Below are 15,647 nucleotides of genomic sequence, written 5' to 3' on the forward strand. Positions count from 1 at the left end.
TCTGGTGGAACAATTTACTTTAGTAAGAGAGCCAACAGCGTACCCAGTCGTTGATACGGGAATGAGCCCATCAGACTCAAAATTGGAAGAACTCATACATAATAGCTCTCCTACAAATCTGCCCCCATAACGACGACATAGTGCATGCTCGTTGCACGAGGCACACCCTGAAGAAGGAAATCTGGTATCAAGAAACAATCGCAGACTAAGAGCAACGAAGAAGATCCACGCGTTGCTACCGCAGAGAGAATGGACCTGCAGAATATCGTAATAACCGCTTTGTCAATAACTTTATTTCCGTTCCTCAAGCTATGTGAGACCATTAGCAAAGCTATGAGGGACCAGGGGACCCTCCTAGCTATGGTACATTCAAAACAGATTTATATGGAGGCTTTTATGACAAAATTCCAAGCCTGTCTAGATAGAGAGGCCGAGCTGACGGCACAATGGCAGGCAAGGCTCTTTGATCTGGCGAGAGGCGACCAGGTAGATAAAACAACGATGTTGACCTCGATTTTGTATATGATAAAGATCCTGCATCAAGGCAGTGGGAAAATTCCAAGCACCTTGTTACCTTTTAATCAACACCCTAAAGGTTTTATGAATGCGAAGCCATCTGCAGGACTACCATTTATACAAGAAGCAAGACAATCTGCGTCCACTACAAGCGATGAACACGAGTGGATTACATTGAGGGTGACGGACAAACAACTAAATGTTCAGCCAAGTTCCCCTGCTCAGTGGGGACAACAAATGAGTTTTAAAGTCACTAGACCCTACATTTCAGAAGAACCCGGCGCACAAGCGGAGAATCAAACTGCAGTTTTATGGTGGAAGTCAAAGAGAGACTATTGCAGAAATCCTCAGTTGAAACCAATTATGACACTTCCTCAAACCAACAGATATTACAAGATAGAGAGACTGCATGCTTGTCTATGAAGCAGACTTTCTCTATCTTCGGATCTGAAGCTCATAAAACAAAGTGCATTAAACCATGCATCAAGAAAACGCATCAAGAAAACGAAAAAGCAAAGACAAATGGCTCAGGAGCTTTTCTTCGCAATCTAAGAGTACTGGCAGATATTGTTGCAACACCTTTCAAACCACCAGCACAGAAGCAGGGGGAGAAGCACATAACGCAGCCACAAGAAGAGGGATTAAAAGTGAACAAGCTCACTGAGGATGAACTTGAACAACGCAAGATTATGATGAATTTATCGGTTTATCGTTCCGAAGCTGATCAGGAGAAGGACGTACCTACTGTTAAAAACATCCAATTCCCAGAAGAAGAAATCTCGCATGAAGATCTTCAAGTTTCCAGTCGCTGCAGCTCCTCCTGCTCCCAAGAACTCCTGGGTATTGATCCTTTGTCAGCATCAAGAGGAAACATCTTTCTCACCCTTGACCAAAAATGTTCAAAAACAGTTGGAAAAGATACTCAACTAGAAGAGAAACGACCGAATCAGAGGTGAGCTGAAACAACTAATAATGGCCCTCAATTCGACCTAGCAAATTTTGCAAGGCTACCCAGTACAGTAGTAATTGAACGGACACTTCAAGCATCCGATGGCTTGATTCTTAATCGCGCAAACGTGATAAAGCTGTTTCAGTTCATTCCAGAACTCAATTATTTGGAGTCCAGAGACATTAAAATTGTCCAGTTTGTGGAGGAAAAAAGAAATTACTGGGTTATAGTTCATCTCCTTTCAACCAACGTGCAATCAATCATTCTTGCCAAGAGAGATTCATTCTTACCATTAGGATTTGACATTAGTCAGACATCCTACGCAGAAACCGGAGGGGTCTGGTGAACAATTAAGAGAAAAGATTAAAAGAACGAGACCACAGTTCTCACAGCTAGAGACTCCCTTTCAATAAAGAGATGAAGTATCAATGAATCTTATAGGCAAAAGAAATGAGACCCCAAAGTTACTGGTGAACTTTGAACCAAATGGCCAGGGGTTCTCATGGTTCATGAAGCTAGCGGGCTCAAACCCGTCTAGGAGGGATGAGAACGATTCCAATAGAATCAAGGCATCAAAAACATTGTTGAATCAAGCAAAATCGAAATCAGGAACATGGGCTTTGATGCCATTTGAACTCTGCTGCTGGAATACTCTGAGATTTTCCCATCTGTTCGCCGAAACTCAAACAGAATTGCAGATGTGCGATATCATTTGCCTCCAAGAAAAGTGGTTACAGTCTTTATCGGCCTGTAGTGGATATATTGCGTACTTAAATCCAGCCCTGAGTGGAAAAACAGGGCGCCCTTTTTCAGGCCTTCTCATCCTGCCTGTTAGCTGGAAGTTCAAGAGGAGCTGAACCCAAACCATTCATGCTTATTAGGAGAATGTTCCAAAATGGTAACCAGGTTAACTTTCTGTTGATTTGTAACTTGTATTGGAACCCCACAGGCATCACAGAGGTGTTGCTGATTGATACAGTTCTTGCCACAATCAATGAGTTTCAACTCTGCTTTAAAACAATACAAATCATCATTTGTGGTTATTTTAATATCCACTTGTTTGACAAGGCAGGGGTGTTGAAAACTAACATGATTTACCCAGAAAAGCCCAAACTTGGGTTAAGGAGCTTCAGGCCAAAACTATTTCATTGATAAACGGAAAACTGACATAAGATATGCCTCCGATTGCCACATGGCAAAAGGGGAACTCCCTTCCTTACCAAGATTCCATCTTTGCCTCTGCAAGAAGGTTTCCTGAATGAGATTCCTTAAAAGTGGTGCCACAATTAAAAAGCAACCATTGCTGTTGACCCTGCCTTGGAAGGAGAAACAAGGTGGACCATGTTTACCCAGCATTGACGGTGAATTACCCAGCATTGACGGTGAATAACAAGAAAACTAGACTTCGAACACATAGCAGTGATGTATCAATGAGGACAACAAGATATCTGAAATCAACAACTACTGGAGTTGATGGGCTGAACTATGACTGGATGCTGATTCCATATCAAACCACTGATGCTAAAAAAAAGGCTGCTACCGCCTCTACGAGCCATGTATTCAACAGTGAATTAGTTGAGCAGAGAAAAAGGTATCAAGCTGACTTAAGAAAGCTCAACTCTCTTCTCTTTCTAGATTGTCAGATGTTAATCTGACGAAGAAAACAGAAATATAAAAACTGGATTTTTATGACTAAGGCGCAACGCCTCCAACTGGATGCTGAAAGAATGCTCAAATTGCTGGCTAAACAAAATACCTGTGAGCTTTGGGCATTATTGAATGATCAGCAGGAAATCGCCTAGTTACTGATAGCGGCAGTTCCTGAAACAAAGTGGATCACACATTTTGCCACTCTGTATGCAAAGCCCTCCTCTTGGGAGCAGATACTGAAAAAAAGCTAAAACGTCAAGATGGAAAATCGAATGGGACAAGGACGACATCTTGATGAAAATTAAATGACTCAATAAATCACAAGCACCGGGCCCAGACGGGTTGCCAAATAGCGCCTTGAAGCTAAACCCGGAAGCATGGACAGACACTTGTGTTTCCCTGTTCTCCACAATAATGGACACAAATTAGATACCAACTTCATGAAAAAATGTGACGCTGATCCCAATTTATAAACAGGGAGACAGAGCATCTCCAACAAATTATCACCCACTTGCCCTTTTGGATCCATTGGAAAAACGATTTGCTTCACTACTTCTAAGGCAACTAACATGCTGGGCAAAGCAGGCCAACAGAACAGACCCGAGGCAGAGTGGATTTGTGAAAGGTGCAGGAACAAACATCAACCTCCTGTTACTTAATCTTCTAAAGCTTGAAGCAATGCAAGAGAAAATGAAAATCTATGCAGTGTTTATAGATCTCAAACAAGCGTTTGATAGCGTCGACCGGTTGAGATTATGGCGGAAACTACAGTTGTGGAATTGCCGGCCTGATTTGGTATCTGCCATTCAGGCGCTTTACACTGCTACCATCGATCCAGGTCAGGTTATCTAACTAGGGCGCACTTTCGAAGAAGATTGATATGTGGAATGGATTGAAACAGGGTTGTCCGCTCGCGGCAATCCTGTTTAATTTGTATATCGCATACCTGAATACATCCCAAAAAGAAATACAAACATTTTCTCTGATTCTAAATGGAACTGCTGTACCCTGGATAATATATGCAGATGACTTTGTACTTTTGGATAAAATACTGATTGGCCTGCCACAAAGCTTAAATGCACTAGTGAAGTACTTTGAAACCAATGGTTTAACCCTGAACCCATACAATGTCATTTTCTAACCGTCAAGGGCATCACAAAGAGAATATTTCCCTCTTTCTGGGTGTAACCAAGTTGGCACAAGTGAAAACGACCAAATATCTAGGGGTTTGGGTTAATTCATCCGTAGACAATCATGATTGGGGAAATGCCCTTCGAACAAAGGTGCGCTCTCTCGTGCGTCTATGATATGTGCTACATCGAAAATATGGGAATTTTTCTGTGAGCCCAGTATTAACATTCTACCAACAGAAGGGGATTCCAATTCTAGCCTTTGGGGCCGAGGCAGCCCTTAATTTATCGTGGAAGATCTTGGACCATTTAGAAGGGGTTTTTGAAGAAGGATTTTTTCCCTCCCTAAATCCTTCCCTATTGTACGGATCAGGTTTGAAATCACGACACAATTAATTCATTCTATAGTGCTAAGGAAGTCAATTCATCTGTACCGAAAAACAATTTCAGATGAAGACGTTTCGCCAATCGAGATCCTGAGATCAGGCTCGTCTACACAGCAAACTAAAATCCTGAACCAATTTCTCTCAGATGATAATTGCGTCCCGTTGGCAAGAGCCCTGATCTTATCAAGGCTTGAGTATTGCAATGCATTATACATTGGGGCCAACAAATCTATCATCCAAAAAATTCAAATCCTCCAAAACAATGCCTTAAGAGCAGCCCTTGGAGTGCCCAAAAGATCACACATATCGGTGATAAGGCACCAAAACAACTGGCTGTCTACCCTTAATAAAATTCAATAAAAAATGGCCTCTGTGACACACAAGGCATTGAACAACGCTGCCCCTAGCTATCTCATGAACAGACTTCAAAGAAGAACCTCCAATAGACCCACAGGACTAATTAATTCCAACTGCATCACTATCCCTAGATTCAAGCTATCTAAGGTTGGTGGAAACCGTTTCCACATTAAAGCTGCTCAGCTGTGGAATTCCTTACCACACCACATTAGAGACGATCAATCCTATCCAAAGTTCAGACTGAGTTACATCAACTGGCTGAAGTCGAATGACATCCAATGTCCACACATACACATCTATCCCTCACTCTCGCACCACTGCACCCACTCTTGTATATTTGATTGTACCCCCCCGTATCCCGGTTGTACGAACCATGCCTCTATATCTTGTCTATATTGTAATGATTTGTCTATGCATATTCCATTGCGTTTTCTTTTTTCCCACTGTGATCCTCATCTGCACTACTGTTTGATTGCACTGCCAACTTTGTAACCTGTTAACTAAGCTTCACATTATCTGTAACTGCTGCGCCCTGATACCCCTGGGTCTGTGAAACATAGTGGCCTAAAGACTCTGGGTAAGGCTCTTGTAACCAGGAGTAATGTCTGGCAGAGAGCCTCCCACGATCCCCTTGTTATTTGCATATTTTAAGTAACTTTGGGTCTCACCCTAAGTTACTAGGGGAATCCAGATGTGGACCCCTTGCTCACTATTCTTAGAGCGGCACAGCTCCACCCTACTGATGAGTTCCAACCAGACCGAAACACGTGTCTGGGGTTGCTGTTGGTACTCTTGTTCAGAGGAGAATTGCCCAGCATTTTGGTGCTGGACTGCCCCAGGGCAGGACAAAGACTTATATATTTGGGATATTTCTCCTCTGTGAAAGATAGTGAGCTAAAGACTCTGGCTAAGGCTCTTGTAACCAGGACTAATGTCTGGCAGAGTCTCCCAGGACCCCCCTTGTTTTTTGCATATTTTAAGGAACGTTGGGTCTCACCCTAAGTTACTAGGGGAATCCAGATGTGGACCCCTTGCTCACTATTCTTAGAGAGGCACAGCTCAACCCTACTGATGAGGTCCAACCAGACTGAAACACGTGTCTGGGGTTGCTGTTGGTACTCTTGTTTAGAGGAGAATTGCCCAGCATTTTGGTGCTGGACTGCCCCAGGGCAGGACAAAGACTGATATGTTTGGGATATTTCTCCTCTGTGAAAGATAGTGAGCTAAAGACTCTGGGTACGGCTCTTGTAACCAGGACTAATGTCTGGCAGAGAGTCTCCCAGGACCCCCCTTGTTATTTGCATATTTTAAGTAACTTTGGGTCTCACCCTAAGTTACTAGGGGAATCGAGACGTGGACCCCTTGCTCACTATTCTTAGAGAGGCACAGCTCCACCCTACTGATGAGGTCCAACCAGACCGAAACATGTGTCTGGGGTTGCTGTTCGTACTCTTGTTCAGAGGAGAATTGCCCAGCATTTCGGTGCTGGACTGCCCCAGGGCAGGACAAAGACTGATATGTTTGGGAGATTTCTCCTCTGTGAAAGATAGTGAGCCAAAGACTCTGGGTAAGGCTCTTGTAACCAGGACAAATGTCTGGCAGAGAGTCTCCCAGGACACCCCTTGTTATTTACCCCTGGGTCTGGTGCGCATTATAAATGAATAAACTAAACTAAATTAAATGGAAAGCCAGCTGTTCTAGATGGCTACGTTTATTAGACACATCAGAAGAAGTCCTTAAAACAAACCCTTCTTTGATCAAAATAAAAATTCAATGGATGGATTGGATGTAGACTCAGGAAAGCAATGCAAAATGTAAACTCTCTGTAAACTGTGCTGCCAATTTCCGTGCAATGAATCAATTGCCACATTATTTACTCAAATTTCCCTGCCCAAAGTTCAGAGATCTGTTCTTGCGCCTGAGGCTGAATCTTCTTCCAACAAGAGAAGTACTAACGCACCCGAAAACAAATAAAAGGAGACCTGAAATATTGCCGATTCTGTCTTAACTGCGACCAAGTGGAAACCATACAACATATTCTGATGGATTGTGATGCCCTTGCCGAAATAAGACTGAAATATCAGAATACACTGACAACAGAAGCAACATTGATGTCTGCCGATGATCATTGGATTTCTTTATTATTAAGTGAACAAAAGTTGATTATATTTAGAGTTCTCCAATTTTGGATGGAAATAACCCCTTTAAAGAATTTTTGAATCATGAACATTACAGATTTGAAGAATTGGATGAGCTTTTATTGACTTGTGACAAATAGCTGATCTCTTAAATGTTGTTATTTTGTTTCTGTAGTCAATGGTTTGTAATAAACCAGATTGCTAATTATTAAAAAAAACAATTATGACTGATTGACAACTGGGACTTATGGAATGGATGTAACCTTGAACGCACTACAGGTTGCACTTAGAAATGGACAATCTGGATAGAAACACAGATAGCATGACATCATAAGAATAATCCCTTTAGGTAAGACTCCTTAATGAATTTATTTTTAAATGTTTTTATTGGCATTTATGAATATACATAGAACCATTATATTCATGGTGTGGATCAAATCTTTTGGTACATATCTCGTATGCCATATAGAGCATAGGTAACATTAAACAATAAACAAACAACAGTAGTAACATTGACTGTCCTTTTATACTCTGAGTTGTTGTGTTCCTTGTTTCGTAGTCGAACCCCAGCCTCGACTCCATTGGGCTCTATCTGCTCTTCATGGAACGTGATGTGGGAGTGTGTGGATTTGATGTTACAGTTCATGGATTAAGCTATCATACAAAGTCTGAGGGGTAGATGTAGGGGGTTTGTAGCTTGTTGAAAAGATCATGTCTCTCAGAAGGGTCTTCCAGGACTCTAGTGTGGTGCTCGAGTCTTCTCCACCCCGGCTGTTCCCCTCCTCCCAGGCTCTAGTTTCAGCTGCCGTCCACCTTTCCATCTCCTTAATCCAGGGTTCGTACCTGAGGCCTGCTGGTGATTTCCAGGCCATGGCGATCGTTCGCTTTGTCAGCACACATGCTATGTCCATGAGCTTCACTAAATGCCTGATTTTACTCAGTCTCGGGTGGGTGCCTAAGAGGCACTCTTTAGGTGTCCATTCGTATACCTCCAGTCCAGCTTTCCTACAGGTCTGTTCAGTGGCGAACCAAAGTTTCTGTGATTTAGGGCATGTCCAAAACATGTGGATCATGTCGGCATGGTCGAAGGGGCACCATGGGCATGTCGGGGTGGCTCTGTCATTGAATGTGGTTATTCTGTGTGGGGTCATGTAGGTCCTGTAGAGGACATTGAGCTGAATTAGCCTGAATCTAGCGTTCTGAGATACCTCCTTCGGGTATGATAGGGCTCTCGACCATTCTCCCTCTGTGATTTCGGTCCCCAAGTCGGACTCCCATCTCTCTTTCAGACGTGCACTTCTTGGGTTGGGTCTGTCATTTATTTGGGTGTATAGCCTCGATGTCGGTTTCCAACCATCGCTAATACCATGCATCTCCTGCACAAGGGCATGTGTTTCAGGCTCCTCGGGCCACACATTCCATTTCTCCTTAGCAACATGCTTCACCTTTTGATACCATAAGAATTGGCCCGGGGTGAGTCCGTCTTTCTCTTGCAGTGAGTCGAAGTCTCTGAATAGCCCCTCATCAAACATATCTCCCCATGTGTAGAGGCCAAAGTTCTCCCATCTCCTCATTGCTGGTAAGTCGCCGGGGGCTTTGCATACGTCTGCTAGGATGGGAATTTCAGGTGTGTATGAGTGTTGTAGCCCAAGCATAGAGCTGACCTTTTTCCATACCTGTCGCCCCAACTGTACGATCATGGGTGGGTCAGGGGGCCCAATTCAGGTGTTCCATATTAGTTCTTTAGGATGCATGGGTGAGGTTAGTTGACGGAGAAGGTTTGTCTCGGCTGTGGGTTCATCGCATAGCCACTTAGCGACGTGAGTCAGTTGTGCCGCTAGATAATATCTGTGGAAATCAGGTAGCTGGATGCCACCCGCGGCATAAGGAAGTGTGAGGATGTTCAATGTGAGTCTGTGAATGGCTCGTCCCCAAACAAATTATCTTATTAAGGATTCCAACTTCCTGAAGAAGGGTGGGGGAACGTAGTATGTTATGTTAGTGAAGTAGTAGAGGAATCTAGGTAGTATTATTATTTTGGATATTGCAGCTCTGCCCCTCACAGAAAGCGGTAGCTTCGACCAAAATTTGATGGATCTACGTACCCCAGACATTGCAGCCTCCGTGTTGCACTCATGGGTGGAGATTGGTTTGTGTTTGATGTTAAGGCCCAGGTAACGAAAGGCCTCCACTTGCCATTGAATCGCGATCTCAGGGAGTTCTTCTGTGCTCTTTCCCCTGAGTCCAGCTAGAGGGAAGGCGCATGATTTCTGCCGGCTGAACTTTATCCCCGAGTATTTCGCAAAATTATCCAGGATGTCTAGGGCTGTAGGGGCATTCCTCTGGGGGTCTCGAAGATATAAAAGGACATCATCGGCATACAGGGAGATGATATTGTCTTTTCCACCAATGTTGATACCCGCGTCAAAAAGCTGTTTCCTGAAGTAGTTTGCTACTGGGTCCAGACCCAGGATATACAACATTGGCGAGAGCGGGCATCCTTCCCTGGTTCCTCTCTGAATAGCCCAAGCCCCTGATACCATTCCCCCTGTCTTTACTCTTGCCACTGGGTTGTTATAGAGCACCTTGACCCATCGGATAAAGTGTTCACCAAGTCAAAACTCCCTCAGAGTCTCTATCAGCCACTCCCAGAAAATTGAATCAAAAGCCTTGATGGCATCTAGTGAGAGTACCGCCAGGTCTTCACTGCATTCAGCTGTTTGTGCCATTATGTGCTGGAGCCTTCTCAAGTTGGCTGTGGTGTTGCGTCCTGGGACAAAACCGCTTTGGTCTTCGTGTACTAGGGATCCCATCACCCTTGAGAGCCTTTTAGCCAATATGGTTGTTAGTATTTTGCTGTCGTAGTTCAGGAGCGCTAGTGGGTGATACGAGTCACATTTTTCGGGTGGTTTGCCAGGTTTGAGCATTGGTACTATGAGGGTCTCTCTCATACTACTTGGTAATGTTCCAGTCTCATATGCCTCCGCATAAACTTCTTGCAGTATGGGGGATAAGATCTCCTCGTATGCCTTGTAAAACTCTGGGGTAAGGCCGTCCGTTCCAGGGGTCTTACTTGTGGAAAAGGGATCTGATCGCCTCGGTGATGTCTTCAATCGTGATGGACACCCCCAACATGTTTCTTTGTTCCTGGTTCAGCTTAGGTAGACCAACTTCTGCCAAAGTGTCCCTTATGTCTGCTTCGGGAATTTGGTCACTGTGGGCATATAACTCGGCATAAAAATCGGAGAAAATATCATTTATTGCTTGTTGCATTCTTTGAGCTATGCCATTACTGTCTTCAATCATATTGAGGGCCGGACTAGGGTGTTCCTTCCTGCATAGCCAGGCTAGTATCCTACCTGGTTTATCCGCTTCTTTATGTGCTTTCATGGTACGTGTAGAGAAGTCGAACTTTGGGAGCCTCTCCCATGCGATTCTGCAGTCTTCCCTGATCTCCCTCAGGTTGGTTTCTGTCTCAATTGTGGGGGAGAGATTGTTTTCGAGGTGCCTGATCTTTTCCTCCTCGGTCTCTAGTTCCTTTCTCAATTGCCTCCTAATCCCACCTGCTTCGGCAATTACCTCTCCCCTCGTCACCACCTTCATTGCTTCCCAAAGAGTGCTCCATTTTTCAACTGATCCCTTATTAATCTCTATATACTCCTCCAGTTTCTCGCCCAGGGTTTCCTTGAATGCAGGGTCAGTTAAGGTCTCTATTGGCATACGCCACATCGAGATAGGAGGTCGGGGGCCTCTTAGGCAGAGTTGTATTATTAGTGGGGAGTGATCCGAAATTGATCTGCCCAGGTAATTCGCGGATTCGACTTGTGGGGTTAGTTCATTGTTTATAAAAAGGTATTCTATCCTGGTGTGCAGGTTGTGAGGGGCCGAGTAGAATGAGTAGGATCTGTCAGCGGGGTGCAGGTCTCGCCAGATGTCGACTAAATGCAAGTCCTCAACCGCGCTGTGGAGGGCCCGCGAGGGGAGGTTGTTGTGTATTCGTGGTGTGATGGATCTGTCCATTTCAACATTCATGACACAATTGAAATCTCCTCCCCACAGCAGGGTGTAATCCCTGTGGAGCATAACTTTGGCGCATAACTTCTTGAGGTAAGAGGGTATGCCGTGTTGGGGGAAATATGAGTTCATTATACATAGCCGAGAGTTCTTCAGCATACCCCACACCAACAGGTATCTGCCTTCGTTGTCTGATTCTACCCCATCTGCTGAAATGGTGTGTCTGGGCTCACCCATGTGTACACTCCTCGTGCATACCTCGAGTAGGATGAGCCGTTGCCGTGGCCTCCCCAGTAGTTTGACAACTTATCTGTAGAGTCGGTAGAGAGGTGTGTTTCCTGTAGGAGGACGAATGATGCCTTCTTCCTCTTCAGGTAGGAGTGTATTTGGTTTCTCCGCAGGTAGGATCCCATCCCTCTGACGTTCCATGTGATCACCTTGAGTTTTGACGCCATTGCATGGTTGCATTAGTTGTCAAGGGGAGTCTCTCGTCTTCTCTGCGGCTTAGTCGTATGTTGTTGTGAGCCATGTCTAGCTCTGTTTGTGTGGAGTGGTCAACTCCAGTATTTAGTTTTGGGTTTGTTTCAATTTGGTTGAAGGTCCTCAGAGGTAGGGTAGTCAAAACAGTAACAACTTGTATGAAACAATTATAACTAGTGAACCCAGCTACTGTCACAAGGGTGCAGTGCTTGGGTGCTCTCGCGCTGACTGTCCCAATCCAGGTGTCTGGCGCGAGTAGGAGTGTGCTGGCAACTGGCCTGCACAGGTCTTTCGTGGGATCGTGGTCTGTGTCCATGCGCAGGAGGTCAGGTGAGCCCCGCAGTCATTTAGCATTCTCATGTTCTAGTTTTGCTTCAGTGGTAGTGGAGGTTCCTTGCGCTCTCGGATATATTACGGAGGGTGTGAGTGCCCAAGTCGGAGCATTCATCCATCATCCTTGGCTGTCTTCATTAAGTTTCCCGTGGGTAGATTCAATGGGGACCTCGGCCAGGTTGTTATGTTCCATCCACATGTTAGCCGCGGCCGTTGTCTCAAGAAATACTGCTCTTCCTTTATAAATTACCTTCAGTCTAGAGGGATAAAGCAGCATATATTTTAGGTTTAGTTTCCTTAGCCTGGCCTTGATTGGGACGAAGGAGTTCCTCGCTCTCTGAACCGACTGAGTGTAATCGGGGTATATGGTGATTTTTGAGTTGCCCCGCTCTATTTCTCCACCCTCTCTCTCTCTCTCGAGAATTTCAGGATTACCTCCCGGTCTCGGAAGTTGAGTACCTTCGCTATGATGGGGCGAGGGTAGGAGCCTGGGGGAGGTTTCTTCTGGAGCGACCTGTGAGCCCTCTCTATGGCAAAGCCCTGCGAGAGGTTTGCCGCCCCGAACTCTTGTTGTATTAAGGATTCCACAAAGGCCGTCGGATCTGCAGTCTCCGTCCCTTCTGGTATGCCCAGTATTCTAATATTACTGCTCCAAGCGCGACCCTCCGCCTCCTCGGACCTTGCTTCCAGGAGGGATACCTTATTTTTGAGGTCTGCAACCTCGGTCTTTAGGGCCACCGTATCACTTGACATATCCTTCTGCGAAGATTCAATAACAGTGACACGTTCCGTTAGGTTGCGGGCATCTTGTCTTATAAGCTGGATGTCGGCTTTTACTTCGCCAATCTTCGTGTCTATGAATGATCTTAGGGCTGCAATCGCCTCCAGCACCTGATTGTGCCTGGTGTCTTCCTCCGGGCTGTCCCGTGTTGTTGAGCCTTTCAGTGTAGTCTGGGCGACGGGGTGGGATTTCGACGTGACAAAAGGATCCATAGTGGCATTTTTGGCTTTGTTCCTTGCAGCGGCCATTGTGGATTATCCTGGTCCTGGTGGATGGCACAGAGGATCTAGTGTTCCCTCTCGGGGCAAGTGGTTGTGTACTCTTTTTCGGTTTGTCTATGCCCACCACGCAGATGTGCAGGGTTACCAGACGTAGTGTAGTCCCGGCCCCAGGTGTTCAGAGGATGTGATCGTCCTGTTTTGGTGACACGAGAGAAGTTGTGGCCCGTGTCATTCGGGCTGATTTCGCTGTCTGCACTACGGGCCTGCCCCTCTGGTGGAGCACGAGGGGCTGAGCAAATGCGGGGTGCTGTGGAGCAGGTAGGTCAGGGGCAGCAGTGCAGCATAGTCTTTTAGTGTTGCCTGGGGTGGGCAGGCACGTCCCGCAATTTGGTGAATGATTTGTCGGACCAAGCTTTGAAAAATGTAGTGGAGTCAGTTCCTAAGAGGATCAGGGTTTCACATTTAAGAGGAAGTTCCTGCAGCGGCCCCGGTGTGTGCTCCGGGGGAGGATCACATTGCTCTCAGGTTATTGATGTTGGTGAGCGTGTGATATAGGAGGATCAGGGAGAGCCCGTTACCTGTCCGCTTCACACGAGGTGTGTACCAGTCAACCTCACGCAGCCAGATGCAGGTCCCGGTCGCGGTAAGGAGGTCTTTATGGGTGGGAAGCTCCACTCCCCGGTTAGCGAAAAATCTGTCTTAAGTGCCCCAGGTCAGGACTGCGGCGGATGGTCCACAAAGTTTGTTAGGCCGGCTGTGTCAGCCCTGCGCTGGTCGCGCACCGGCTCCGTCCGGCATGGGAGCACCAACTCTGGGCGCCCAGAGTGTTCAATACCCAGTGCGGGAGCTTCTGCTGTGTCGTCCCTCGGTTCCCAGCTGATGTACCGATGGGGCCCACCAATCCGCCCCGATGAGCGCCCCACACCCCCGGGCAGCAGTGGTCAGCGGGAGAAGTGCGTGGGCGGCCGGGGTTAGGTGTTGTTGGGTTACGGTCTCTCCAGTCGCTCTAGGATCGTCAGTGTGACATGGCCGCCATCTTGAGTGCGTCCCTCAGGAGGTAGGGGGAGCCAGACCAGAGCATCTCAGCGGGTTCTCAGCCTCAGATTTTTGTCGGAACAAATTGCGAGGTGCAGTTAATCGCCTTATGTACAACTGCACCGAAGGATGGATGGTGCAGTTAAGTTTTTAACGCTCAAGACAGGATCTGACTGCGCGGCTCGGCCAGAGCTCAAGGAATCGACGTCCTTACTCCATGAGCATCAGGCAACGCCCCCAAGACTCCTTAATGAATAGGTAAGCTTCCTAATAAATTACTTTATCTTGGACTCATTGAAAGACCTACTTAGGTACTAATAATACACTCTACCTCCTTCCCTCCCCCCACTGTCTTGCTTCAAAACCTCCTATTTCATCACCAACTGTGATATTAATACTTTATGCAACTGTATGATATTATTTGATAATTCGCTACACGTTCTGACTGAATATGTTTGTATATAGTTTCAAAAAAGGATGTGATAATACACTTTCGAAGGGAACCAAATGGCATTAATGGATGCTAATATAACCAAAAAGACTGCCAATAAATTAGCAAATTAAGATTTACTCTGCATACAAATGAAACTCACTGTTGAAGTACCTTGAAAAATCAAATGTACTAACCACATGCCTACAACTGACAGTAGCGAATATTAGAACTAACCTGACTATGAACTACAAGACTGAGTCTGACTAAGGTTGCTTACTCAACAAAAGCCCAGGCGCATCTGAATTTAGCAAACCCAATTTTTAATTTTTACAAATCGACTGACTAGGGGGTATCAGTCAACACCAAGTTCCGCTGCCAGGCCACACAGCTAGGTAAATACCACTTTTTAATGAATACAGGGAAGGCGCTCTACTATCTACTCACTACATCACTGCCACAAAAAAGATAATACAGCAGAGGTATTACAAGTGAAAGTATCAAAACTGTCCTCCCTGCACAAGCTGCAAAATGTGTTCCAACGGCAGCGGTATAGGGATTTCGTTGACGGCCTCCTGACCGAGAGCAACACTTCCATTACGTCTACCGGAAGGTTCCAATCTTTGTAACTTACCCTTTCAGAAACCAGGCGTGAAGATTCAGAGTACTGATTTCTGGATGAAAGGGACCACCCACCCACTCTTGCAAGAGCAAGTCCTCTCTTTGGGGAAGACGTATTTGAGGGCAGATGTCCATTTCTAGAAGGTCTGGGTACCAATCAGGGGAATTGAGGATCATGGATTTCCTGAACTTCCTCAACCTCCTGATGATATGAGGAATGACAAAGGCTTGTGGAAACACATACAGAAGTGGAAATTCCCAGTCCACCACAAACATGTCCCCTAGAGCCCTAGCGCTCCTCTTTGACGAGATTCCCTGGAGCAAAACAGGTTACCCTTCCTGTTGACACAATGGATGCAAACAGATCCAATTGAGGCATTCCCCAAAGGACAAAGATCTCCAGAAGGTCTTCCTGAGCTAACTCCCACTCGTGGGAGATCAAACTTTGCCTGCTCAGAGTGTCCACCGCTGTGTTTTCTTCACCAGCCTGATGAACTGCCAGCAGAGACATTCCTTCTCTTAGTGCACAAAACTAGAGCTGCATTGTCGCACAGAGGCAGTGACCCTACATCCCTCTCTCTTGTTAAGGTAGTACATGGCCACCAT

The sequence above is a fragment of the Ambystoma mexicanum genome, chromosome 4p, assembly GCF_040938575.1.
Source record: "Ambystoma mexicanum isolate Mex_15411 chromosome 4p, UKY_AmexF1_1, whole genome shotgun sequence".
Classification (NCBI taxonomy): domain Eukaryota; kingdom Metazoa; phylum Chordata; class Amphibia; order Caudata; family Ambystomatidae; genus Ambystoma; species Ambystoma mexicanum.